General features: G+C 31.6%; 1 protein-coding gene across 1 annotated transcript in view; it reads left to right on the top strand.

Annotated features, from left to right (window-relative positions):
* LOC113400867 (toll-like receptor 6) overlaps positions 1 to 27,492 on the top strand; it is a 130,200-nt gene extending 102,708 nt beyond the window's left edge. The window contains exon 2 of the mRNA XM_026640540.2: positions 27,307 to 27,492. The gene's annotated coding sequence lies outside the window, so the exon portion shown is untranslated. The remainder of the gene's footprint in view (positions 1 to 27,306) is intronic.
* The last annotated feature ends 385 nt before the right edge of the window (positions 27,493 to 27,877 follow it).

Here is a 27,877-nt window from a genome sequence, read left to right as displayed (position 1 = left end):
ACGCGTACATCTTAACCGATGATTTCGGGTTCAAACCCAGTCAGGCACCACTGAATTTTCATGTGCTTAATTTGTCTTTATAATTCATCTCGTGCTCGGCGGTGAAGGAAAACATCGTGAGGAAACCTGCATGTGTCTAATTTCAACGAAATTCTGCCACATGTGTATCCACCAACCCACATTGGGGCAGCGTGGATGAATATGCTCCAAACCTTCTCCTCAAAGGGAGAGGAGGCCTAAGCCCAGCAGTGGGAAATTTACAGGCCGTTAATGATATTAAGATGTAAGCCATGAATAGTAAGCTCTAGTAATTCAGACGTATACATTTACACCTTGTAAAATAATAAGTGACATCTTATAACCTGTCCCAGTGCTGGGCAAAACAAAGTTAGCTCACTTACGCTGCGTCACTGCAGACTACACGCCTAGTAGAGTTTTATTTAGAGCAAAATTTTAATAACATTAAACAATATTCCTTGACCAGATTTGAACTCCCGACCTTCACTTAAGATCGACTGTTCACTGGACTATCTCGGCTTTTATGTCGTGTTGTATTAATTTATTAGTCCATTAAACTTACAGCTGACGTATGTTTAAAGGGCTAATCCATAACCCTTTGTTAGTTCTATATCTGTATACTTATTTGTATTAACTTCATACATGCATACATGTTGGTTCATCTGTGATGTTGACGCAAAACATTGAGGATATTAGCGATGAAAAACAAATATTTATCGATGTAAGCGAAACTTTTAATCAACATAACACGGAAATAGTTTCTATAATTTATTCCGAAAAAGATTATTAAAGTAGATTTAAATTAAAATTCGAATTCCACACTATACCAAACACAATAACAAAAGACTTGATGGTAGGGTTTTGTTCAAATCTGTCTGGGTCATACGATATTCTACCGCGAAACAGCAGTACTCAGTATCGTTGTGTTCTAGTTTGATGGTTTGAGCCAATGTAATTAGAGGCACGAGGGACATATCATAGTTCCCAAGGTTGTTGGCGCATTAGCGATGTGGGGTATGATTAATTGTCAATTTTACTCATAGGAGAATTATACATTAAACAAAATTCAGTCGCAATAGTCTGTTTAGGTTTTCGTGTTCTAATTATAGGACAATCTCGGTTTTTTTTTAAATAAAAGTACAGCTTATTACAAATCGGTACAGAACAGCTGCATAATTATTTTTTTATGATATATGTTTGTGTACGAGCAAATGGGCCACCTGATGGTAAATGGTCACCAGCGCCCATACATAATGGCGCTGTAAGATATGTTCCTTACATCGCCAATACGCCACAAGCCTTCAGAACTAAAATACATAACATCCTACCCAGATAGGCTCGCACTAACCCCTAACACCAAGTAAAACATTGGAAAGTGCAGCAGCATCACCCCTGGTGTCAAGATTATAATCTAATCTCCATCTGTCATTCGCTAGGTAAGACGATAGTTAGATTATACAATAATATAGCTCAAATAAGGTATAACCCGATACTGTTATTCATGTCAAATCAACGTACAGTATCTGCGAGGTATATTGTTTTAAACAATAACACGGACTAGTTTGTCAAGTTACATCAGTACGACAGATTCGCCCCGATGAACTGGAATTAAGCCGGCTCCACAAAGCTTTGAATATCGTCAATATTGTCTTTGTTCGCAAACACAATATCCGTGACGCGTAACACGCATGGGATTTATTTAAAAATTTCATATATTCTACTGAAATTTTTGTAAATATTTCTTTTTGTGAAAACAGACTCATTCGTCTTTTGAAAAATTAATCTTTTCCATCGAACCACCTTAGGGAAGTATTATTGAAATGACTTTTTCGTATTCGAATACGGTTCTATTTTTAAATAGAGTTATTGATTTGTTATTATTACTATACTTGAAAACTTTCGCAATGCATAAGTTTTAATTTTGATACACATATTATATTTTAGTGTAGGGCATCACGTAGCAAGGTGGAATGGGGATATTCGTAAAGCAGATTTCAGATACTGGAGGAGGAGAGTTGAAGATTGAGCTTAGCAGCGTGTCATGGGAGAGACCCTTGTCCAGCAATGGACTGATAAGAGTTGATGACAATGATAACATTTGAGTTAGCTACATGACAACGAAGAGTTGGAATTCATTCGAAACATCGAGAAAATAAAAATCTGTAACAACGAAAACCACCATTAAAATATATAAAATATAAACTCTTATTCTATATTCTATATTATAATCTTATTCTAAATTCGAATAAAAATAAATTCACTATATAATTATTGTTCGATATTCAAATCTCCTCCGTCGAGTACATAAGTACGTCTACCGGTATTCATTTATCCGTATTGTGCATGCACCACCACCCACTCATGAATTATTCTACCGTCTAAGTTTTCCGGTTTGAAATATGAGTAAGCCATATTATATACACAAAGGACATAACATCTTCAATTAATATTATTGTAAGGGATGGTATTACATCTTAGTATATAACTATGTATACAGCCGATAGTGATGACCATACTTTATGTGTTCCAACAAGCAGCCACAGTGATGATAAACAGTACAAAATCAAAATATTCTTTATTCGAGTAGGTTCTTTTGATGTTTCAGTGTAGAATTAAATGTCGAGTTACCTCTGCTTCGGAAAGTAGATTCTACCGATGAGATTCTCTCTCTCTGACTGATGAGACTCTTTTTCATAATTTTAATTACATTACAGAGTAAAGAACTCATAAAATCATCATTAATATAATCTTGTATTGAGTACTATGCCTTATTTATCATTGTGTTTTTGACATGATATTTACATTTTTTTATGCCAAGTTGAAAATTACAAAAAACTGTTACTTCCTTAAAAGTAAATTAATGTCGATTAGTATTAGATTGTCTTGACGAGTTAGTTGTCATCTCCTTGTATAGGTGTGGTACTTCTCGATGTTCTAATAGGGGTTGATGAACACATATATTTTTATTGAGACACAGATCGGCACGTATGTGACTCAACAGCACCAAACCACTCGTCCATTTCGGTCCATTTAATTTAATTTACGCTTATCAAATAACTATAAATTATATAAAATCACGTATTAATATCAAAAGTAATAAACACGTAATACATTACATTATCCATAAACATAATTAAAATTCGTACATATAAAAATAATGACTGTCGTTTGCTGTTCACGAGCGAGGTTGCATAAATAATTGAAGTAAAAACTAACCAAGTTTACATAGATTAAATCAAAATAATTGCCATTATTGTCGATCGTTTGCATGAAATAATACTTAATATCAATTTCGTGTATTTAAACTACGTATGTAAACTCGTATGGAACGTTGCCAATAAACTTTAATAATAAGTATCGCAATGTAGAGGGGTGCATCAATGACTTGGGTATTGATTATGCTAATTTTATTATCGAAATTTCATTCGTCACGGTGCAATAAGTTTTTTTTTAAGTTGAAAGTTTTGGAAGCAAGTTGCAATATTAACATACTGTAACATACTGCCAATAAAACCCGTTCGACGATTGATTTCGTTTCGACTCATTTAATGTGGCTGGTGAGTTACGAGTAGCCGTTTTCGTTAAATTGATTAATTTTATGTTTTTTTTTTTTGTAAGAGTTATTATCATATAAACAAGTTCTGTATTTGCTTTCAATTTGTTATATACCATTTTTTTTTTATATTGATTAAATATTTTTATGCCAATTGTAACAGTGTTTTTCAATCGGCTATTAAGAAAAAGAATTGAGAGTTACATTTACGCACATTTTATACAACTTCAATGCAGAATATCATCCGATATGTGTAGGTTTCCTCACGAAGTTTTACCTCACATTAAACACTAATTAAGTACGTGAAAGATCAGCAGCGCGATTCTGTAAGCATTCACTTCGTATCTCACTCGTGAAATGTTGACAATGAATACGTTTTGATACATGTATCTAATACGTTTTACAATTAATATATTCAATGTCGTATATCATATTCTTATATTTCAAACTCTAACCAACGGGTACAAGTCACTGAATATCTATCAACAGCCAAATAACTAATAATAATTATATATTGAGGACTACTTACCTTACACTTCACTCTCTATCCAAATCACGTTCTGATTACACACACACACACACGCACACATATAGATACAGTATATAAGTATAAGCAAAGCTTCGTCAAATATATTTTTTTCAAAATAACTTACAATGTCAAAACGTAATATAAGAAAATCATTTTATCAATACAAATATTTGATATCGAAAGTAAAACACAAACAAAGCCACGCAAAGGATGAGAGCAGGAAAATTTTGATTTCATACAGAACTTCCTGCACGACGAACTCGGTACAATTTATTACCGTATTTACTTTACGCCGATATAAGTTTGTTTATCAATATCGAACCGACTCCCCGGGCAATAGAAGCGGATAATTCTGTTTATAAGCCGTCAAGCGGTTAAACTTGAATGAAACTCCGTTTAAAAGCGAGTTAATACATGCTTTGTTATGTTTACACAAATGTTTGTAATCTATATACACTTTCATCTTGAAGATGTTCGTCGTTTGTTTTGTAATTTATTGCTTAAATTTAATTTATTGTGTTATATCTATCATGATAACCACCTTATAAATTCTATGAAGATTCTATGAATATTCTTAGGGGACTATCTTCATAAATATATTATATATTTTTAATTGTTAAAATTTTATCGTAAGACTGACTGGATCATTTAATGCTACAAAGCTTTGACTATTATTATTTTAAATCTTAAAGCTCGACAGTCTCTTCGAGGTGTTGCAACAAGATATTTTTTTTTATAAGATTGTATGGCGGACGTTCTATGTATGGTCAATGGGCCATCTCGTGGTAAGTTACCACTGCTCATAGACATTGGCGCCGTAAGAAATTTTACCCATTTCTTACCTAACAGTGGAACACAGCGACGTTATTATATAAAATCGAATTTTATGTTAAATTATCATTAATAAATAAGTGATACTCAATGCAATACTGTACAATGGCAAGCTTAGAAACCGTTGTTGATGGAGGCTAGGGAGGTATTGTTCACCACCGAGGCTGAAATCGGTCGTCAAATATCTAATCATCAAGTTGAAATTTAAATACATAAACATATAATGTACAAATCTCCCTTACACAGAGAGATATATAAAAACAACCAGACGTCTTACTTAGCAACGAGGCGTTCGTCAATTACATTTTTGTAGGACCGGAATTCCTCAATTTAACACACAGCATCAAGTATGATAAGTAGTAACCCAGTTATAGTCTTATAATCGAAGCTAACGCTTCGATGATGAAGATAAATTTGTACTCAATGTCACGGCTCGTCCGTAGACCAACAATTTTAAACATTGCGTGCCCGCTCCTTAATCTGGGGGCCATTAACGCCGTCCATTAATCATAGTTTTAATAACAATTTAACCCCGACTAGATTAATATATCTTCGTGTATTCACGCTGAAGTTATCAAGCATTATCATTCAAATCGTTGTATGGAAAACCGAGGCCGCAACAAACAGGACCATTCTTTTATCGACGTCGCATCGCTGAATGAATTGGTCGCAACTGTTACGAATGTTTCGGCTTTTGTTGTTAAACCATTGTGTACAATTAAACGTGGCAAGATGTAATAATCTCGAATGTCTCATTGTATTTTTTAACCGAACGGAGACACATGCGGGGTCATAATAAATAATATTCGCTGCGAACATTTTATTTAATACAATGAATTGAATGTCAAATTTAAATGTAGGGTTGTACACATATTTAGCCGAGCGTGCGTCGTGTTTCGTGAAATTCGGGGTGTACCGTAATTTATTACATTAATATTTCGCTGCAGTTCACTGTTTATTGCGATCTTTTTTTTGCGAATTATGTTTTATTGACGACCGAAAGGCATCATTAGATCGCATTCATGGGGTTGGAAGTCATAATGTTTGTTTATGTTTCTCACGACCTCGTTTAAATGAGTTAGAGCAATATTTTATGATTAAATGATACTATTAATTTTCTTCAACATACTAAAAGATATGTACTTTCCTCGTTTGTCTAACAACAAACTCATAGGGCTGCAAAACTGAGGTTAATTTTTCGCAAATATTTAATCACACTAAATATATATTTTTTTTAATTCACGAGAAGACTTAATCCAATTCGAACTTATTATAAAATAAATTGAACTTCAAATAATAATAAAAAAATCAAATAAAGTTTTTATTGAGAGTAATTTGAACACTCTTTTGACTTTGACTCTTTTGATAACAATTTTCACACCAGCTGCCCAATAATATTTATAATTGGCTAGCTAAAGTCAAAAATACAATTCAAGGGTAAATCTCAGCATGTAAATCGATGTATATTGTTCGAACTGGTCTCCTGGGGTTGGCCCCAAATTATTGGTTTCGCCCGGGGCAGTTTAACAAAATGTAACTATATTCCTTAATAAGCCCCGTAACCATTGTTCCGTATTATAATTATTTCGTAAAGCGATTTCGCCATATGATAAAGAAACACCGGGGCGACAATTTGGTTTAATATTATTGCAATTTACTACGACACGACAATTGGCAATTCCGGTCGGTGGGTATTTATGTGCAACTGCTTGATATTATTTCGTTACAAATAATAAAAAGGTCAATAACAGTCAATAAATTTCCCACAACTGGACAAAGGTCTCTTTTCTTCACGATGTGAAAGTTTCGAACTTCGTCCGCTAGACTGCTCCAATGAACAAGTAAGGTTTGTATATTATATATTTTAATAAAAAGGAGAAAAGGTAAAGATCGATCTCAAGCTATTTTTAACATTACAATAATTTGGTAGCATTGAGTGAATCTGGTTGAACTAGGCCATGGATGTATCCATTGGCTCCCGTGACCTTGATCCATGCATTGACAAAATGGTCTTGATTAGTTTTTTTAACTATGATTTATTATATTTATTTTTTACACAGCCAATCCAAAATCGAATCTATTAAAAAACATGAACTGTGAAATTAACGTGCTCTATCTTTATTAATCGTTTCAGCACACAGCTGCGTAGCTATATACATACATATTGTTGTGTGGTAGTGTGCGTGCTAGTGCGGGCCCACGCAACGCGCACCCTCGCGTTTCATTAAATACGTTTCCGCATATCACACACTATGTCATTTCCTCTCTAGTGCTGCGAAACATTTTTTTTTGTATATTATAATTTTATCGATATATTTTTTAATGTCAAATAAAGACTAATTTAGTCAGTTATTTTAGTATAATAGTTCAATCAGTTTCAATACTTTATACCTATACTTAATACAATATATCAATTTTGATACCGTTGGCTTAAGACAAAAAAAGACATATATTGATAATATTGCAGTTAAAATCCACATTTATATTATATTCAAGATTAAAAAATGCCATAGTCAAACATTGAAATGGATGGTTATATAAATAAATAATATTTACACAAAATCAATAATGTATAAAATAATAGTGGCCACCCGCGGTCTCGCTCACGTTTTAGGGATTGGTCGTCAAGTGTTATATATAAAAAGTATCCTATGACCTTCGTTGGCGTTTAAGCTTGCTTTACGTTAATTGTCATCAGATTTGGTTCAGTCGTTTAGACGTGAAAGCGTAACAAACAAACGAATAGAGTTACATTCGCAGTTATAATATTAGTATAGTATATATAAAAAACATAGAGTTTCGTAAATAAAATAAATATGTTTTTCTTATTTTTTTAATAATATATCGCAAACAATTATATAATAGATATAAGAAACATAGCGTTCGCACAAACAAATTAGTAGAACCACCGGTTTCTAGAGGTTTGCGAGAGGGATCTTGACAGCTCAAGAAAGTGTCGTGACGGCAAACGGCATGACACTTTCTTGAGCTGTCAATACGAGTCTTACCAATAGATGTTGCATGCAAAAGAATATAGTCGATATGTAAATATAATAAATATCGATAGACCTTTTAAGTAAGTTTTAAATAATATAAACGATAGAGACATCGATATTGTATTCACAATTACGATAACATCACTATATTCGTAACCATGGGAAGCTATTTGCGGATTCAATCAAATCCACAGAATGGTAATATTAACGGCTTAAAAACATTTGTTTACCAGTTGAGTAACTCGTTCCCAGTAATAAATCTAGCTTTAATCGAAATTAAATTTCGAATAAATACGGTTTACCGGTTAAGCACATCACTCGTAAAACAAACAAATTTACTTTAACGTTTAGTTCTTGTTAGAAATTAAAGTAATTTGGTTTGTGGTTTTCGAATAACGTAATAGTTTCTTATTACCGTGCATTTATGTAAATTATTTTTATAGAGGTACCTCGATAAAAAAGGAGGTTGTTGCAAGAAGGCTTCATATTATGATTACCATAATTATCCTATAACCATATTTCAGGTGATCTTAAATTATAAATATACTAGTTGCTCTAATAATTATAATGAACAAAAAGTCTAAAAAAAATACTTTCATAATTTAATGAAAACATTTATTGTAATGATATAAGCGAAGAATATTATTGTTATTACATAAATACGTTTATTGAATTTAAAACCAAAGACCGAAGCCTCTATTCCCTTTGCTTTTTATTTTCCAAGTTTCCACCCGCGGCTACAACCGGTTTCACACCCGGAGGAGGGCGATTGGTATTTTTTTCTGCAATAAAAAGTAACCTATGCTTTTCAATACTATATATGGATAATCTATCTATCTCTGTGTCAAATTTCGTTCAGATCTGTTAAGCCATACTGGCGGATTAAGTAACAAACATCCATCCAAAGTTTCGCTTCTATAATACCTAATAACATAATACTATGATAAATTACGTAAATTATGTTACCACAGACGTCATATCTATCAAATCAAATATATATATTATAATGTTTGACATAATAACTTTTATTTAAAATTAGAATCACAATATTAAAAAATAAAATACAAGAAAGATAACATTGTATTGAGCACAATACAAATTCCCAATTGTATCAGAGAGTAACCATAGAGATCAGTTACGCCCAAACAATGTTATTATCAACCCTGTATCAATGGCCGGTCTTGCGTACTATTCGGAGGGTTGATTGGACGAACAGGATTTTATAATGCGTTAATCATATCCCTTAATTAACTTTACGCTATTTTCAAACAGTTCCAACTGTTTGTTCCCAAGCTGTTATTCTAGCGTTAAGGGGGCTGGGAAATGTTTATTGCTACTTTTACCGTTAACGGTATATCGGCCTACGTGATGGTTAGTGGTCAACTTTGTCCATAGGCAATAGTGTTGTAATGAGTCTAGATCATTCCTTAGACCATCGGTTCTGAGCATATTAAGATCACGCAATTCTCCATGTATTTGTATCTGGGATGTAATCTAATGATGTTTCATTTGGAAATAACTACGAAATCACATCAATACCTACGAAAAAATAACGAACTAATTTAGGGTGCACTTGGAGTATCAATGAGCCAGCAATGAGATCCAAGATGTTATGACCTTTGTGACTGCAATCAAACTAACCATCTCACTTCGAACTATTAGGCATAAGGCATCCTCCCCCCCCCAACAATATACAGATACTTGTTGAAATCTGTCCTAACTATTATATTGTGAATGCGAATGAGAAACCGTTCGAATTTTAAAATAAAATTAAAAAAAAAAATATTTGAATTAATGACTTTTGTGCCTGAAATCAAAATTATCACCCCCCTTCAAGCAATTCCACCTACCCCCTCTTCTTTTAGATACTTTTAGATATCGAACACCTGCCCTCTCTACACAGACGGGCAAAGCTGTGGAAAGTAGTAGTCCAAGTTCAACCATGAGCTATAAAAATATCTATCTATATTACGGAATGGTACTTCAAAACTATTATAGACATTGTCCGCTTGTAGTTTGCGTGGGGAAGGCATTTTTCAAAGTAATTCTGTGTTATTACTTGCACGATTCTATTTTCAAAATTATTAATTATTAACATCTTAGACATAGACCACCTTCGATATTTCTAGTAGATTAAATCGTTTATTTATTATATACTTAAACAAAATAAATCAACTTTTAATGTTATTACGAAGAGTAAAATATTAATATCAAAATTGTTATATAGTAAGTATTTTGACTATAAATATAATGGAATGATATTAAAAATAATTGATTTGTTCTATTAATTTTTGTAAGAAATTAAATTCTTTAAGTCCAACGCATTTTCGTATCAACGATCAAAAGGGAAAATATATAAAAAATGTTATTTGATCATAAATTCTTATGAAAGACCTGTTTTATTGTCTGTATGTCCGTCGCATGATAATTACGGACCACCGGAGTCGTCAGTTTCCGAAGTTTAACTCGTAATTAACACAAAATAGAGAATGACGGATGTCCGAAATGATTTAGAAATAACTCGTACTTTAAAATTTAAGTCAATTATATCAATATATTTTTTTTATTAGGAAGCCAAGACATTACGAATAGATTTGCATAAAACGTATATAAAAATAGTGTTGCAAAGTATATACCAATTACACGCTAACTTAGCATGACAGTAAAGGTGATTTAAATAACAGCGTATTTAAAAAAAAAACACTGAATTTTGACATTAACTATAACCAACAAAAACGAATACGAGTCAGTAATTATTACGATATAAATTTTATTCTAAGTAGCAAATAAAAAAATAATCAAAGAAAAAATCATCAATGAATTTAAGTAAAAGGTATTTATGGTACCCTATATTGTATATGGATGTAATAGTAATATATACATACATTTATAAACTATACTAATCTTTCTAATTTAATTTGTATATTTGTATGAAAGCTGTGTATCTCTCGCCGTTGAGTTTTAATCGTAGTTAAATTAAATTAAGCAACGCAATACTCGGTTCCAATGACCATAAGCGAACACATATGTACATACTCTATTATATTTTTTTTTTCTTTATTTTTTTTTTTTTATTTTATTTATTTCTATGGTGTGGTTAACTAGTCTCAAAAATAAGTCAATTGTACGTCATGTTCACCATGTATTCTCCTACATTGCTTATATTATAAAAAAACTTCACAATCGTCCGTTAACGCAGACGGATAAAATTTTCAGATACGTAATATAACAAGACATAGGCTTTACTGAGTGTTTCAATTCGTACCAAACAACTTTCTCGAATCGAACCTTTTCGCTAAATTTTATTACGAAGATTGAGTATTATTAAAATTTCTGAGTTGAGTGGTTTGAGTGAAACATTTATTTTCTTTATGTCCCACTTTATTTTAAGCGAAAAACAGATTTAACTTCCTTAAAAATATGTTTAATATTCATTTTATACGACCAGAAGATTTAAATATCTTTCTGAAACGACTTAATTTTTATTAGATATTTTATCATTGTAAAATATAAGTAGCGCTTTGAATTTAGCGCTAAAAGCGCTATAGGTCACAGAGTAAACTGACTTAAAGATCAGAAAATCAAAAATTGTGTCAATTATAAATATAACACAGACTCAATATTAAGCTCACTTCTATTTCTCTCCTTCGTGCGTTTCTAAAGCAAATCAATTAGTGTAATCCTAATCAATTTTTATATAGCAATAACTCACTTGGTGCTAAGGTTTTGTGCAAGTCCGTCTGGGTAGATACTATGCACTCCTCCTATTATGTTCTAAAACCAAGCAGCAATACTTGGTATTATTGTGTTCTGGTTTAAAAGATGAGTGAGCCAGCTACAGGCACAAGGATCACAATATTAAGGTAGGTCGGTAGCCTTAGCATTAGCGATGTAAGGAATGAATAATTATTTTAAGGCGCCAATATAATTATAGGCATTGTATGATTTGAAAACTTTATGGCTGTATTTCCATACTTCGATGAAAAATATTTAAATGTAAAATACAAAATCTCAAATGACTTATATTTGTTTATTATATAATAGTTATGTAACTTCATTAAGTAAAGTTTGTAACTGCTTCACTGGTGTCGCAAACGTGACCAGCTTTTTCACAAAACTGATCTCCTGCTGGTTATACATCTGACACACATCTGACTGAATTTTCGCGAACATGTAGATTTCTTAAAATCATTTTCCTCACAACCGCACAAGAGATGATTTCAAAAACCAAAATAAATACACGGATCTCCGTAACGCTTTTTCATACTTTATTTTTTATTCAGGCATGAAAATCATATGACAATCGCTTGACGACTGAGCTCTTTAAGCAATCTAAATATTAATTTATGTCGTACGGACATTTGGTCTGTCTGGCCATAGATATTGGTACCTAATACTAAGTATTGCTGTTTGGCGGTAAAATATATGACGAGCAGATGGCACCTTCCCAGATACACAAAGCCCTATTTATCAAGAAATCATAGAAAATACATACCACCTATATATAGAACGAATTATCGTTAGTAAGATAAATAAATTTATACAATTCGAAACGTCTCGAATGATAAAAAAACGTAACTCCTACTTTCGACTAATTAAAATCAAAGAACTTGTATTAAATATCGAATGCATATAGATAAGCTTCGACATCGTAAATTTTATAGCCATTTAATTATTTTATTTATGTTTCTTCACGCTACGACGAAATCTTAAACGTAATATTATTATCATTTTGTCATGCACGACCAATTAAATGTTTTACATTTCATTTAAGCCGTATAAAGTTTATTATCTTAAATATACTAAAAAATATAAACGAGGTTTAAAGATATGTGTGACTGTACAATGGGCCACGTGATGCTAGTCAACGTCGCTTATAGATGAGGCTGTAAGAAGTATATCCAATGTGCCACCAACCTTGGAAACTAGGATTATCATGTTCCGCGTGCCTGTAGTGGCTCACTGCATAGCTCATTATTGAAACCGGAACGCAACAACACGAAGCATTGCTGCCTGGCGATGGAATAAATGTCGGGTGCTTGGTACCTCACAAGACGAGCTTGAACTAAGCCCTACGACCAAGTGAATAAATATACGTTTGAAAATAAAATTATTTCATTTTTTATTACGTATATATAATTTTCGTAAATTTGTATGATATGTGATGATAAAGTGGAGGGTAGGTGATGGTAAATGGTAACGGTTACATTAGCGCTGTAAGAAATATTTATTTATTTACAATACAAAACTGTACACATATCATTACAGGACATGGTTGTCCTAATTCTATATTACAGCACGTGTATTAACAATATTTAAAATAAGTCTCTACATTATATATGATTTAGTCAGAGTGACTATAGTTGTGAGTTCACTCAGGCTGCAATAAAACAAATCTAACCTATCGGCTATGATGTTGAGGGTACCTAACGTGCGCGTCAGTGGCGCCGCCTTGAGTAACTTGGTTCGTGCGTTGGGAACCAATACACCGTTAAAATTATTGATGTCATTAGTCAACACATAATTACTGTGAACATCTAAAATTGTTGTTTTATTGATATACATTTAAAAAATACAGTAATGATACAATACAGATGTTTAAAATAAAAGTTACAATAAAAATGAATAGAATATTGTATATAAAACAAATTAGGTGAATTTCAATCATACTCAGCTTAAAGTGTGAATCGAAGAACAATGGTAAGTGATGGTATTTCAAACTCTGCAAATGAAGCTAAACATTCGTGAGACCATAGCGAAACAAACTGCACACATAACGCCCCAAAAGAAGGCGAACAAAAAAAAAACACTACAACGAGCTCAAATGAGCTTTAATCTATACTACTATACTAATATAATAAATGTGACAGTAACTCTGTCTGTCTGTCTGTCGCTTTTTCACTACCAAACCAATGGAGCGAATTTGACGAAATTTGATACGAAGAAAACTTGAACTCTGAGGAAGGACATGGGCTACTTTTTTTGCCTAACGCATTACAACCGACCACTAAAACGCGAGCGAAGCCGCAGGCGAGAACTAGTTTTAAAATACATGAATTAACCCTATATCGTATACCAATCATGGATCAGAGGAGTACGAAAATAATTAAGCAACGTTGAAATCAAATTGATGCGATATCATTGGTCAAGATCTTAAATAAACTATATTCTACTTTGGAAGTAAAATTAAATCAGTATATGTAAGTATTTATGTGGAATGTGTTTTGCATTACCAATAAAGATATATTAATCGACAATTGCTTATAGAATAACATAGAAGAGCTATTAGCTAATCACATGGAATATTTATGTTAATTTTTGGTTTGTATACTTCTCCTTCGGTTGGAGTATATATGGCTATACATATGTATAATTGCAAGTATGTATAAAAAAACTAACCTAACCTATACTCTATTGCAACCAAACCAGGAGAAAAGACAAACAAACAACATTTGATATTGACGCGACGCGATATCATTGGCCGAGAGCTTGATCAATCTATGATATTTACTATGGATTTTCAAAAAACTGCGTTTCGAACGTCGACAAAAAGATTGGAATTTTGGATGTAAAATTAAAGTGGATAAGTAGTTACGTGTTAAATTAATATATTGAATTAATATAGCCAACAAAATATAGCCAAGGTATTAGCAAATCTAGCAAGGTTTGTCTATCTTTATTCCTACTTCGATTGGAGTATATTGCCGCATTCGCTGAATGTTTTTGTTGTTTACTGTTGGCGTATAAGTACTAACAATTATAACGGTTAACGTTGTAATGTTTTACAAAAGCTTAATAAAATAGTGAGTCACAATCATGAGATAGCCTCATCGCTGGTCCGCCTCAGTATTTACGTATGAAACAAGTTCCGTACAGTCAATATTAGGTTTTCCATACAAATGAATACATTCTAACACAATAGAGCTTCCATTTTGACCGCTGCGCTAGTGTTTGCTTAGAGAATTCTCGCTGCCTTATGCCACCGCAGTGGCATGCTTGATTTCTTCGTTTTATGACTACCTGTTGTCTAACTAAACACATAATTTGTGCCGCTACTGGCAAACTATTAGGGACACCGACCGCAACAATAAAAACAAATACAACATTGAAATTAAATACACATGTTTGAAAATCAATCTCACAATACATACTTAAAAACTTACATACATTTTGATGACAAAATTTTGAGTGATATTAAGGCATCTGATTTTATTTAAAATAATATATCGAAATACACACACATTCATATAAATACGACTATGGCGGCGTCGAGACATCTCGTTAAATCACCAGAGTGACGGCACGTCTTATCTGCTTATTTTAATTTATTTTAACCATGAGATGAATACACAACATTCATTAGTATAGAAGTACATTATAATTAAGCTTCCATTAACATGTAAAAATATATATGTTATAAAGAGCCTTTAAGTCCAACGTCCAGACAGTTTTGTAAAAATCATAATAAGAAAAAAATAATTGCTGATATTTTTTTTAAATGTCAACATAATCTTCAATTTAATAAATAACTACATTTTTTTAAATTTATATCAGAGATTCAAATATCGAACATTGAGAACAAATTCTCCTCTTATATAAATACATGTATCGTTAAATATCAATTGAAATCAAAAAAGATTGTTACTTAATCGAAGGTTGTGTATGGTTATAAATGTTCTCGGAGGCGTTAAGACACTGTTAACTGATCTAATTTGAACTTTAAGTGTAGCAGGTGCTTTGCAGAACTGTAACAGTATTGGAAATACCATCAATGTTTTATTTGAATTTATATATTATGGAACTAGATTTTAATTAAAGTTGCGTACATTTATTTTGAAATAAGATTAATTAATCAATGAACATAGCTTTAATTAATTTCATTATTCATTACTAGCTATCGCCCTCGGACTCGCTTGTGTTTTAATGCTTAGTCGTCAGTTGCTACATATAAAAATAATCTCATGACCTTCCTTAAAGTTAATGCTTGTTTCATATATAATTTCATCAAATTCGGTTTATTGATTAGGCCGTGAAAAAGCAACAGACAGACATACAAAGTTACTTTCGCATTTATAACATAGATCGAATAGATGATAATTAAATAGGGACTTGTTTTATGTGATAAGTTTCAATTGACACTCTCAAATGTGAAGTTTGTAACATATATAAAAATCAATGTTAGTATATCCTGTTCGGTACTGACACATATATATATATATTATATATATATACATATATATAAATATTTGAATACTTTCCCCCCGGAATAATTTATTGACTTTGCGGAATTATATTAATAATATTACCGTTCGCATTTATCCTGACTTCTCGTGTTTGTACAATGATTCCATCAAAATTATTGTTGTTATATATTCATAACATTGTTGTAACATTTATGTTATAATTCATATTCTATCTCTTTACTTCTCTTGTTGGTCGAACCAATTAAACAATTCTGTCAGTTGTTAGCTTACTTACACTTCAAATTGGTAGTTAGAGTTATTATGGACCACTACAGTAATAATTTATTGTTTTCGAAACAAAATTTAATTTGAATATTTTAATGTATTTAACAAAAGTAGACTAGTAAACCGACCACGTTCCGTACCTTCGTTGAATCGTTAGCGGTCAACATTTTTTTTTATAAACACTGTCACTAGAAAAGAATAAAACTATTTCTACACGAATGCTCTAACAGAGGCATCAGTGTTTTTATGTCCCTTGTGTACCTATATGTTACCGGAAATGTATGAAATCTAGGAATTTCATACAAATCCTAGGAAATGTATAGAATCCCGAAGCTATTTAGGAAATGGATAAAATATTGTTTCATATCTTACTAAATTAAGTTTCGAAAATCAACTATCTATTAACTTTTAAAATGTATTTATAACAAAATCGACTTATATTATTCCTAAAAAGTCAAACATTATAGGAAAAAAGAAACTTTCGTTAACAATACCTTCCCCTCACCCCGCTATCCCCTCGTACCCATTGTTATCTCAAATATTTTACATATCCGATTGTTATTTAAGAAATGTGTCTAATATAATTTATTTTACACATTACCGTGCGATTTTAGGAATTAAATACATTTACTAGGAATTTTATACAATACCTAGATTTCATACATTTCCGGTAACATATACACTAGACAACAGCTATTACTGTGTTTCGGTCGACTATTGCTCTGACTGAAGAATAATTGGTGAGTGACAAACGGACGGGTACAAAATTGTACTATCGGTACAGGTACAGCATTTTTAAGCAAAGTTTCTGCAAACATATAAACAAGTCAGATTGACGAAAACTTTACTAAGTATAAATAAAATCATATAGAATTCTAATTAATTTTAAAAAAAGAACGCAAACTTAACCGCCTCCTGTACCTCTTCCTAAACTATGTGATATTTTTATTTTAAACCATAGAACAGCAAAATTAAATATTACCCTGCGTGATATATATTTTATAATACACATGTGTGTGCCCAAACGCAAGTGAAATTTTCATTCCTTTCTCAGATGTGATGGCAACCCAACTCAACCGAAAATATTTCACAATTAATAAGTTGTGCGCCTATATGGTATTCCTTAACGCGCTTTCCGAAGCATGAGAGCGTCAGCTCCCAAAATCAAATACAAAACATACTTCTACTTATTGAAGCAGACTTTTACAAGCACTTTTGAATAGTCATTATTGATAACCGTATTAAAAATAAAGCTACCACCGGCTGGAAATTTAGATTCTACCTATAAGAATCGGCAAGAAACTCAATAGTCACCCTTTTCCAACATTTAAAATACATCATATTACTCGAATAAAATGATATATAATATATTCTGGCTGAAAGTCAACAAGTATCCCTACTTCTAAACTCCGGCTGCTAATGACAATTTCTTGACAGAAAACCCATTTTCAATTAGGAATTGTACCGAAGACGTTGGGATCCACTTCCTTAGTAGATTACGGGTATATGTATAAAGATCATAATTGACGCCCTTTGAACCAAGTCGAAATAGTCTTGAATATTCGATAATTCCTAACACAAGTATTAAATACAGTTACACTCAAGTTATTCAATTAATAGCCTACGACGAGTTGCCAACAATTTTCAACTGAATGTTAATTACATAAGTTCCCGAAGCCGAATTACTTTATCCTTAAATTACAGGGCACTGCACAGTCATTAACATTTAATTGCGATTCATAAGTAACTTCCTAACGTCAAAATAAACTTATCATAGACGACTTACATATTTATAGTAACGAAACCCTTTAGAACTCAAATCGTTTTGCTTATATATTTTTATTTACAATTAAACACAATAGTGGCACCGGTAAACGAGAAGCTATGTAGAAACCGGCTGTCATGGTACGGGCATGTTATGCGGAGGAATGAGGACCATGCTGTGAGAAAGGTCTTAAGCACGGATGTAGATGGATATGTAGGTAGGGGACGACCAAAAAAATTATGGTTGGATTGTGTGAAAGACGATATGGCTGGAAAGAATGATACTTCTGAAATGATGTCAGACAGAGAAGTATGGAAGACGAAGACATGCTGCGACCCCAAATAAAATTGGGATAAGGGCAGGAGGATGACGAATTAAACACACTATACACGTGATAACACAGTTAAAGTCAACTGACAAAAAAACAGCAATGGCTATTAATTACAAGTGTACATAGCCTTCAAAACAACATTAATTACATAATATTATACTAGGATTATTATGACTAAAAATTTACAAAATAAACTAGACTTAAACACAACTTAATTTTAAATAAAATAAATAATTAAAAATAGTTTGTATTGTATGCAAATAATTAATTACAATGAAATAATTTTAAATATAAAAAATTTAGTAATAAAATAAACCTTGTAAAATAACATAAGATGTGTAGTTGTCTATTTCGAGTGACTGGACTCTTAATCGGAGGTTTAGTGAACAACTGCATCACGTAGATTTAATATCGTCCTTTGCATCCTAAAAATAAATTGTCATCATTTTTTCAAAACGCGCCAAAAGAAGTTTGACTTCAAATCAAACGAGATCGAAGTTTATTCGTCTCAAACAGTGATGCCAACATATATAATTAATTTTCATACTATACAGACAATACAGTTATTAATTCTGGTTCTCTGGTTTTGAAGTAACTTAAACAAATTACCAACAACATTTAATATTCGATGAGTACTCTTGCTTGTTACAGAATTCGGAACGTAAAATCAAATTCAGACAAAAGCTTCAGGACTCGTTCCATGTGGTGTCGACATAATTGTCAATAGAAACGTTTGACGTGGTAAGGCTTAGCGCACCTTCTGGGTAGATACCAAGCCAAATAATCTGTTCTTCGTTGTTGTTGGACCACTACAGGAATAATTTGTTTTTGTCAAAGAGCAATCCATAGTATTGTTGTGGTCCGGTTTTAAGGGTTAGTGAGCCAATGCACAAGAGAGATAAAATCTTAGTTCCCAAAGTAGGCTTGTAGGTGATTCGAGGTTGTTAAATATATATTGCAGGACTAATGTCTATTGGCTGTGGTATCCGCGCACCATGAGGTACCAGATGGTCCCTTCGTCAAGCCACGTACCTTCGACATAAAAAAAAAAAAACATAATTAGGAATGGCGTATCTTTAAAGTAATTCTGTCACATGAGTCCCAGTAGGAAACAATATGTTATTTTTATTATATTTCGTGAAACTTATTGACACAATATTCTGTTAACATATTTTTTCTATTTACAAAATATAATAAACAGAAAAACCCCAGCGAAGAAAGGACAACATACTTTTATTCTTCGAAACGAATTCTTCAACACGTTCCATCTTTGAATATACCAGTGGTCTGGATTAAAAAGGTTTCCATCGTAAGAGCATAATATTATTATTCCTTACAGAGCTCAGGGTGAGCTATTACTCATCTTTTTCCCGCGTCGAGGGCTCGTTTTTATTGCTAGACGTGAAAAATACCAGAAATTTCTTCCGGTCCGCTCAAAGTGGCCGGATTAATTCAGAAGGCACTTATTTCAAATTGGATTTCGCTCGACTCGCGACTCAGGCACCCGCGTCGCCTTCATTTCCTCCTAATAGTGTGAGACTTGTTCTCTGTATTGGTCTACATTCGAAATTCGAAAATTATTCGATCAACACGAAATTCGTATTAGTGGATAAAATACACGTAATATTTTTATTCCCAAAGACAAAAATATAACTTATAATAAATTTGTTTAAACACTTTTTGAGTCTGCTATTCGCCGTCGTACCCTTAACTGAGTCAATATCGTTGACCTCCATATTGTAGTTCCTTCGAATACAACTCAAACCAAAGTTAAACACCCTATGTTTACTCAAATGCACGTAGGTGGTATTAAGTGGCACAAATACATCGTGTCCTTGTATTTTTTACGTTATAGACTCAGAGAACTCAAGCGTTCTTTGTTATTTAAATAGAAATTATAGAGTGAGGTTGGCAGAAATAGAAACTATTGTTATAGGTGTACAATTATAGTTCCGTAAATTGCTATCAATCCTTAAGAAATTGTAGCAAAGGTTTAACTATTCAATGAACGAAAATTATTACCTCTTTGTGTCCGTTTATAAACTTTGACAAAGAAACAAGACTAAATAACTAACCAAAAATTATCAATTTTTCACCCAGATTTTTCGTCTTTCACATAAGTAATATTTAGCAGTTACGTTACACAAAGGCTTAGACGGTTATGTAATAATGAAAACATTTAAATCACGTTGAATATTATATTTATGTTTCGTAAACTTATATACAATACGATGGTCGATAAGCAATCACTAATAAATCAATCAAATTTAATTGGCACAAATCTCTAGCCTAATTTTATTCAATTTTCTTTTGTCATGTTTCCTTTTCTATGTCAAACATGAGTACAGCGTTTCTATGTATAACAATTGAGTAACACAATAAGGTATTAAAAATTTAATAACTATAATATATATTGTCTTAGTTTTAATCAACTTCTGTGTCAAACACCAGAGTCCGTTTAGTTGTGCCAATGCAATTGTATGACACATAATATTATATACACAAACAATTATTTTCCTTGATCGATTGTTTGCTAGAAAAGGCGTACCGCCATCTAGTCATTTTCTACCAGTCAACTTGACAGAACTCACAGACGAGCAAATGCTTAAAATCATACTTAGAAAAGAAATCAACATATTGAAGAACAATTTATAAATATTTATAAAACTTTACAAGTAAATAAAACTACAAATTATGCCTCATAACTAATTCAAATATTTCAGTATAGACAGATACACGTTCTACATATGATACAATATGCTTAGAAACGCCTTTGTTTTGTCCACAAAACATGTTCCAATTGTAGCTGCCCGTGGCGATGTAAATCGTGTTCCCGATTACCATTAAAAGCGATGTTTCGAAAGCCATGTTAAAATTTAACTAGTGAATAGTATGAACTTTAATTGGATGCGAAACAATGATGTACCAACGCTTCTGGCCGCCTTAATATAAGGCTACACTTAGGCTTAATAAACGTATCCCGGCCTTATTAAATATTGCCACTAGTAAAATTTGGATTGAAATATTGATATTGAAGATGTAAGTAAAATTTAGGTATACAATCTTTATTAATAATTTTATTTTTGTAACATAAGTATAATTATTAAGATGGATATTTTATAACCGATTTTCTGTTTATTGACGATGGAGCTAGTTGAATTATATATACATATGTACATACTAGTGGGCCGTACGCGAAACTTCTCGTTTATTCAACAGACTTTTACAAATTTCGAAACCTATGACAGGTTTTTTTTTTATTTAATTTATTTTAAGCTGACGACGGCCATTCAGCCATAGCGCCGCTCTCTTCGTGGCCAGTAACTTTTTTCCGCTCTCTAAAATTAATTCTTTGTTAAATCATAACAATTTAATAAATTACAGATCAACAATCCTCTTTTTTTTTCTGCAAATCTACGGTTGGAGCTCTTCAAAACGAGACCATAACCGACTTTTTATGTGCAGCTATCGTCCCATAATCACTGGGACAAAAATCGGCTTACGCTGTTAACATATAAGATAGAAGACGAAAAATGTAATAATTTGAACATAAAATATAAACGAAATTAAAATTAAAAATATCTAATCATTTAAAGAAGATGAAATTTTATATAACAGTTTAATAGTTTCTTGGAACTTTCATTTTTATTGTGAGTTCTAACTTTAAAAATTCAAACTAAAAAATATCCCGATATTTTTCAGAATTCGAGAAGTCCACTTGACTTAAGTCATTATAACCGTTTTTCCACAGAGTAAAATAGCTTCCACTCATCTTAAATCATGGATGTTGTAAGATCCAACTAAGATTTTTTTGCCGTTACTTATTGATTGAACCAGAATTTCCATGAATTCCCAAAGAGTAAGGTAGGTAAAAGTCTACATAAATCATTCATAAAGTGTATTCAAAATAATTGTAAATAATGATTGGTTATTTAAGAAAATATAAAAATGTTTGGTCAAAAATATAAAAGGTTAACTATTCACCAAATATTGCTCAATGGAGTCAAGAGTTTTGTTTTGTCAACATGAATAAAACAATATTTCACTCCGAAACCCCCTCGAGCTTATTCGAAAGCCTCAGCTAAAGTTTTCATTGAGAAGGTTAAAAGACAAATATGTATTAAATTATGTCGTATTCCAACTTTTATTATTTGATTATTTACTTACCTCTTTTATTGGACTTATGTTGAGTCTATATAGTTGACTTATACAGCCATACAAATAGTAATTCTATCACCAAATATAATATAGTCCCAATTTTTATTTGTCCTTGAGCCTGTATAATTGAAGATATCTCGATGTCGATGAATTTTTAAGACATTTTCTGCCTCGGACAATCACTCTGTGACACCAGCTTTTGACGGTGATTTTTCCGAATCGATACGGACTTGCAAGTCTTCTGATGTTTCAGATGATAGTGGAAGTCACTTTACATCAGGTGCGTCTCCCACTCGTTTGTCATTTATGCTATTAAACAATATATTCATATATATGCCAATATCTATGACATCTATATGCGAAGGTTAAACTGTATATACCATCAATGGCTTCTTTGGTCCCACTTTTTAACTTTTGATGATTATTAGTATTATCTTGCTTCCTAGAACTCTCCCATACATGATTATCAGGAATCAGCCCTTTATTTTCCTTCGTTGAGACGAAATACATTTCAGTTTTTTACGTTCACCAGATATTTTAAGTAACTATTTCCAAACGATTTTTGTCAGTGAGACAAAAAAGATGTATTCGAAACATACAAATTCATGTACGTTTCCTCATAATTTATAATTATAATCGAATTTCTAGCACGGAATGAATTTAAGCATTTACTATATTACTGCAGACGATAAATACAAATGAATTGGGTATTTTAAAATATTCTTATATTTACAGTTGGCAAATAACTACTTATCATTAATAATATGGTAGATTTATTCAAACCGCTATCTGTCCTGAAACTAATTAGCGGTTAAATACACTACTCCATTTTGTTAGGCAAAATAAGTAGGTTAATTGCAGACATTCGAGCTATAAGCATAGACAATCAGGGAAGCGTGCTTTCAGCAATGAGTTTTTAAGTACATACACTAATTAATACTAAAGATTATTTCTTACAAAGCAAACTTTTAAAAAATCTATAGTCAAATTCTCATTATTTTTTTTTTAAATAAATGGTTAGTTTTGACGAAAATTTTGATTGCATCGTCGGTTCTTGTATTAAAACATATATGGGTTAAAATATTAAAATGTTTTAATAGAAGTATTTATTTGGAAAATTGGCAGTGTTACACTATCGTGCCTTCGAAAAGCCGTTCACGTAAAGCCTGATCTCTATCATGATCTTTATGCCATCTTGTAGGATTGCGAGTTCGAGAAAAATAATGTACCTATCTGTGCACAGTTGTGCACTATAATCTCTTACGGTATAGTTATACTCAAAATAATTTGTTTTCGTACACGTTTTCTGAAATATATGAAATATTTGTTTGTAAATTGATAATCTTTGAGCAGTAATGAAATAAATTTAATATAAAAATTAAATTATAATTAAATAATAATAATATAGAATAAGTAATTAATTAGAGAAACTATATTTTGTACATCCAATAGAATAAATTAATTTTAAATGTTATTAAACAAGATTACGAAACATAACATATCAGGATGATCCGAATAGAATTTATTATTCGTTTTTTAACGTAACGCTACGCTAATTTTACTACGTATTTGTATAAAATAAAATATCGAAAATGTAACATAAATAAATTTATACAATACTGTCATTATGTTTAATCAAAGGTAGATAGATTTAAAAAATATATCTAGATATTAAATATATTACGTTTTGCTCTTTTTAAATCTGTATATTGACAGGTGCAGGAGAGATACTCTTAAAGCGTATGTAGGAACCTGAGAAACTGTACATTCGGTTTGTTCTGTAACCTACCTAAAGCTTTCGATTGTTTTGAGTGTGTTTTGTACATTTTCTCAATAAGTAAGTTACTATGGCGTTCAAGGGAAACTGTTAAAGATAGATTTAACACGATAATGACAAAATTCAGAAAGTTTGTATAGATTGCTTAATTTTTTTAGATCTGCTATAAGAATCAGCAAGAACCGATTTTAGGTCCTTTTTTATTTCTAATCTACGTCACTGATGATGTGATATTGTATTGTTTGTAGATGACACATTAATAATTAGATTAGATTAGATCATTATAGTAAAGTGAAGAATAATACATTTAAAAAAATACAGTATTGATTTAATGTAATGTAAACAATTTAGTAATTTGATTATAAACCTAATGTTTGAAATTTATAAGACGAATTTAGAAAACATTTACTTCAAGTAGAAAATATATATATTATATACAATGATGCTACAATTGCTAACTCAACCACATTCTTAAGTATAATCTTGGATTCAAAGTTTCTATCAGGAGAGTTAAGCAAATGACTGATATTGAGACTGTTTGAAACCTTTGACATAATTAATTATTTTTCACAGTATTACATAATCCGGCATCCAATTTGGAGGAAAAGTTGTGAAAAAAAACATTTAATTTGATTTAAATGAAATTAATGATGAAATAACACAAAGCTCTGATCCCAAATAAATGTCAATATAATGGTATAGAAACAACGAATGATGATCCTAATACGGTATTTGATACTAATTAAATATAAGATTTCAGACAACAGTATAGTATTTCTTTACAAAGTAATCACAATAAAACTTCGTATTTTATTTCTGTTACGTAAACATTGGGTCAGATCCAAGTTAATATATTTAAGAAGCTAACAAAATTACTGGCACACACTAGCTTTGCCATCGCCGCTATCTGACAAGATTCTAAATTAAAAACTAAGAAATACAAATATATACATTTTTCACGAACATAATTCGCTATTATTACTAATATTGTATTTTTATCATAATTAAAAATAAATACTAAAGTAAGTAACTGATAACGAATGATTTTATTTATAGGGTACCTACATGGCAAAATTTAATTCATTTATTTTCATTAGACAGCTTAACTTTAAGTAAAATTCGAAAGAATAGTTTCGGAGATTTAGGAAATGTTTCGAATCACACATAAGTAATTCCACAGTGATACGATGTATTCCCGCTGTGTAATAAATGACGTGGACCGGATTGTGAGATCATTTGGCGAAGGATTACTTTAATATATTAAAAAAGTTGTATATCATTAGCCAACCAACGGCTTTAGGTGCTGATTTGAAGTGGGAACATGGAACGTTAAGATTTGCAGCCCAAAGACAGTTCACTAGAATTATAAACTAAATATAATATCTTTCCAAAAGCAACTAGGTCAGCTGACCGTTATTCTCGAATGATAGAAAACTACTTTAACAATTCAGAGATTTCTGGTTTTACGTTCCAGACAGACCTATCATCGCGAACGGATAGTAGAATTAAATTTAAATATCGACTTGAAAGCTCTCAATTGAATTCATGAAGTTAAGACTTCATTGCTGGTAATATAATACGCTTGTAATGAAAATATCTTATAACAAAGTCTACTATAATAAATCTTTAACCGAAACCTAACCTATGTGAAGAGTTATCAAGTTAACAATTTAGATTAGAAACAGGGTTTTATATAATATTAATAATTACATTTACTTAACATAAATAAAAGTTTATAAATTAAATAAATGTATAATGTGTAACACAATAACTGACTGACTGACCCTATTTCATGGGTTTTAAGTACATACATACATACATAGTTAGTAGTTAATAACTACGAGTATTTTACTAACTACGAGAGAGATTTATTTTTTAGTATGTACAATAATTGCTTGTCCCAGTTCACTGTGTTGATTTATATTCCTATTATTTTGATGCAGCGAGATTGTTGAACTTACTACACACAGTCTATTTTATTTTTAAGAAAAAGTAATACTTGTCTTCGAATACATGTTGATCTATACACTCACGAAGGTGCATTTAATTTTATTATTATTAATAAAATAATCTTATGAAATATAATCTAATTGTACATTATGTACTTAGTGGTTAATGGTAGGGCTTTGTGTAAACCCGTCTGGGTAGGTAACAACGAACCTCATCATGTATTCTACTAACAAACAGAAATGCTTAGTATTGTTGTGTTGGTACGTGGAACATAAGATCTTAGTTACCAAGGTTGGTGGCTAATATGAATGACTAATATATAATTCAGTACCAATATCTTTTTGCAGTATGACCACTTTCTTTTAATGGGCCATCCATTAGCCTGACTGCCATCCTATGACATATAAAAAATCTCATTTGTATTTTTTTGCTAACTTTACTGTTAGTCTCACGCACACTAGGACATCTTTTAAGCACGATGGTCACTCATACTAATGCTCGCCAATTACAATTCAACGTAAAGGGGCGTACCTTCGTGAGTGAATAGATAGTAACTATATTATGTATATAGTATTTGTATTGAATATAGTATAATTAAATATTCGTTTTTTTATACATGACTATTTCATATATTTTTCTATCATTTTCCCTTCTTGGTTGAGCTGGACGAAATATGCTTAAATGACGAACAGGCCTTTTTATACAAAGTTGTCTTTTGCTGTATTTATTGTATATATTTTATTTTTGTATGTGTAATAATTTGTTAAATAATAATTATTATTTTATATTAAATATTTGGTCCAAAATTTGCTAACAATAAATCGATTTATTATTTTATTCGATTTTGAAGTCCAATGAATTGTATGATTACCTGTATTTTAATGGTGCTAATTTCGAATCTATTATTAAATTTTATTTTTATATTTCCAGTGCATCATCCGAGCGCACTGCGTACACCTGGCTGCCAGATACCAGGATAGAGTTCAGCTCGCCCTATAGCCGTCGGAAGAGTTCCAACTCCACGGTCTACGAGAGCGACTGATGGTGCGATAGCTTCGACCAGCTCGAAGAAGCACTGCTTTGATGGACACTTAGTGAAGTGACCCTTTGACATTTGACAAGTGATAATGAGTGACGATATCAGTGTATTTTCTAACTAACCTCTCTCTTTGTATATACCATCGTACTTCTTATAATCTTGTATGGACTGAAAAATATATAAAAATTCAGTTCCACAAAATCAGATTGTATATATAACGCCTACGGACTAAGCATGATAAGCTATATATTTGTTAAACGAAGTTCGAATACTTAATACCTAATTATGTATAGAAATATGTTAATATTCCGTAGTTATATTTCCTTTCTCCTAATATATTTAACGTAGTTATATCAATACTGAAATTTACATGACAAGATAAATAATGTCGAAAAACATGAGTACAAATATTCATGTTTTCGGTACAGGAATCTTCGTAGAGCATCTTTTCCCATAAATTTG

The sequence above is a fragment of the Vanessa tameamea genome, chromosome 11 (genome assembly GCF_037043105.1).
Source record: "Vanessa tameamea isolate UH-Manoa-2023 chromosome 11, ilVanTame1 primary haplotype, whole genome shotgun sequence".
Lineage (NCBI taxonomy): Eukaryota > Metazoa > Arthropoda > Insecta > Lepidoptera > Nymphalidae > Vanessa > Vanessa tameamea.
This window is presented reverse-complemented; position numbering and strand designations above follow the sequence as displayed.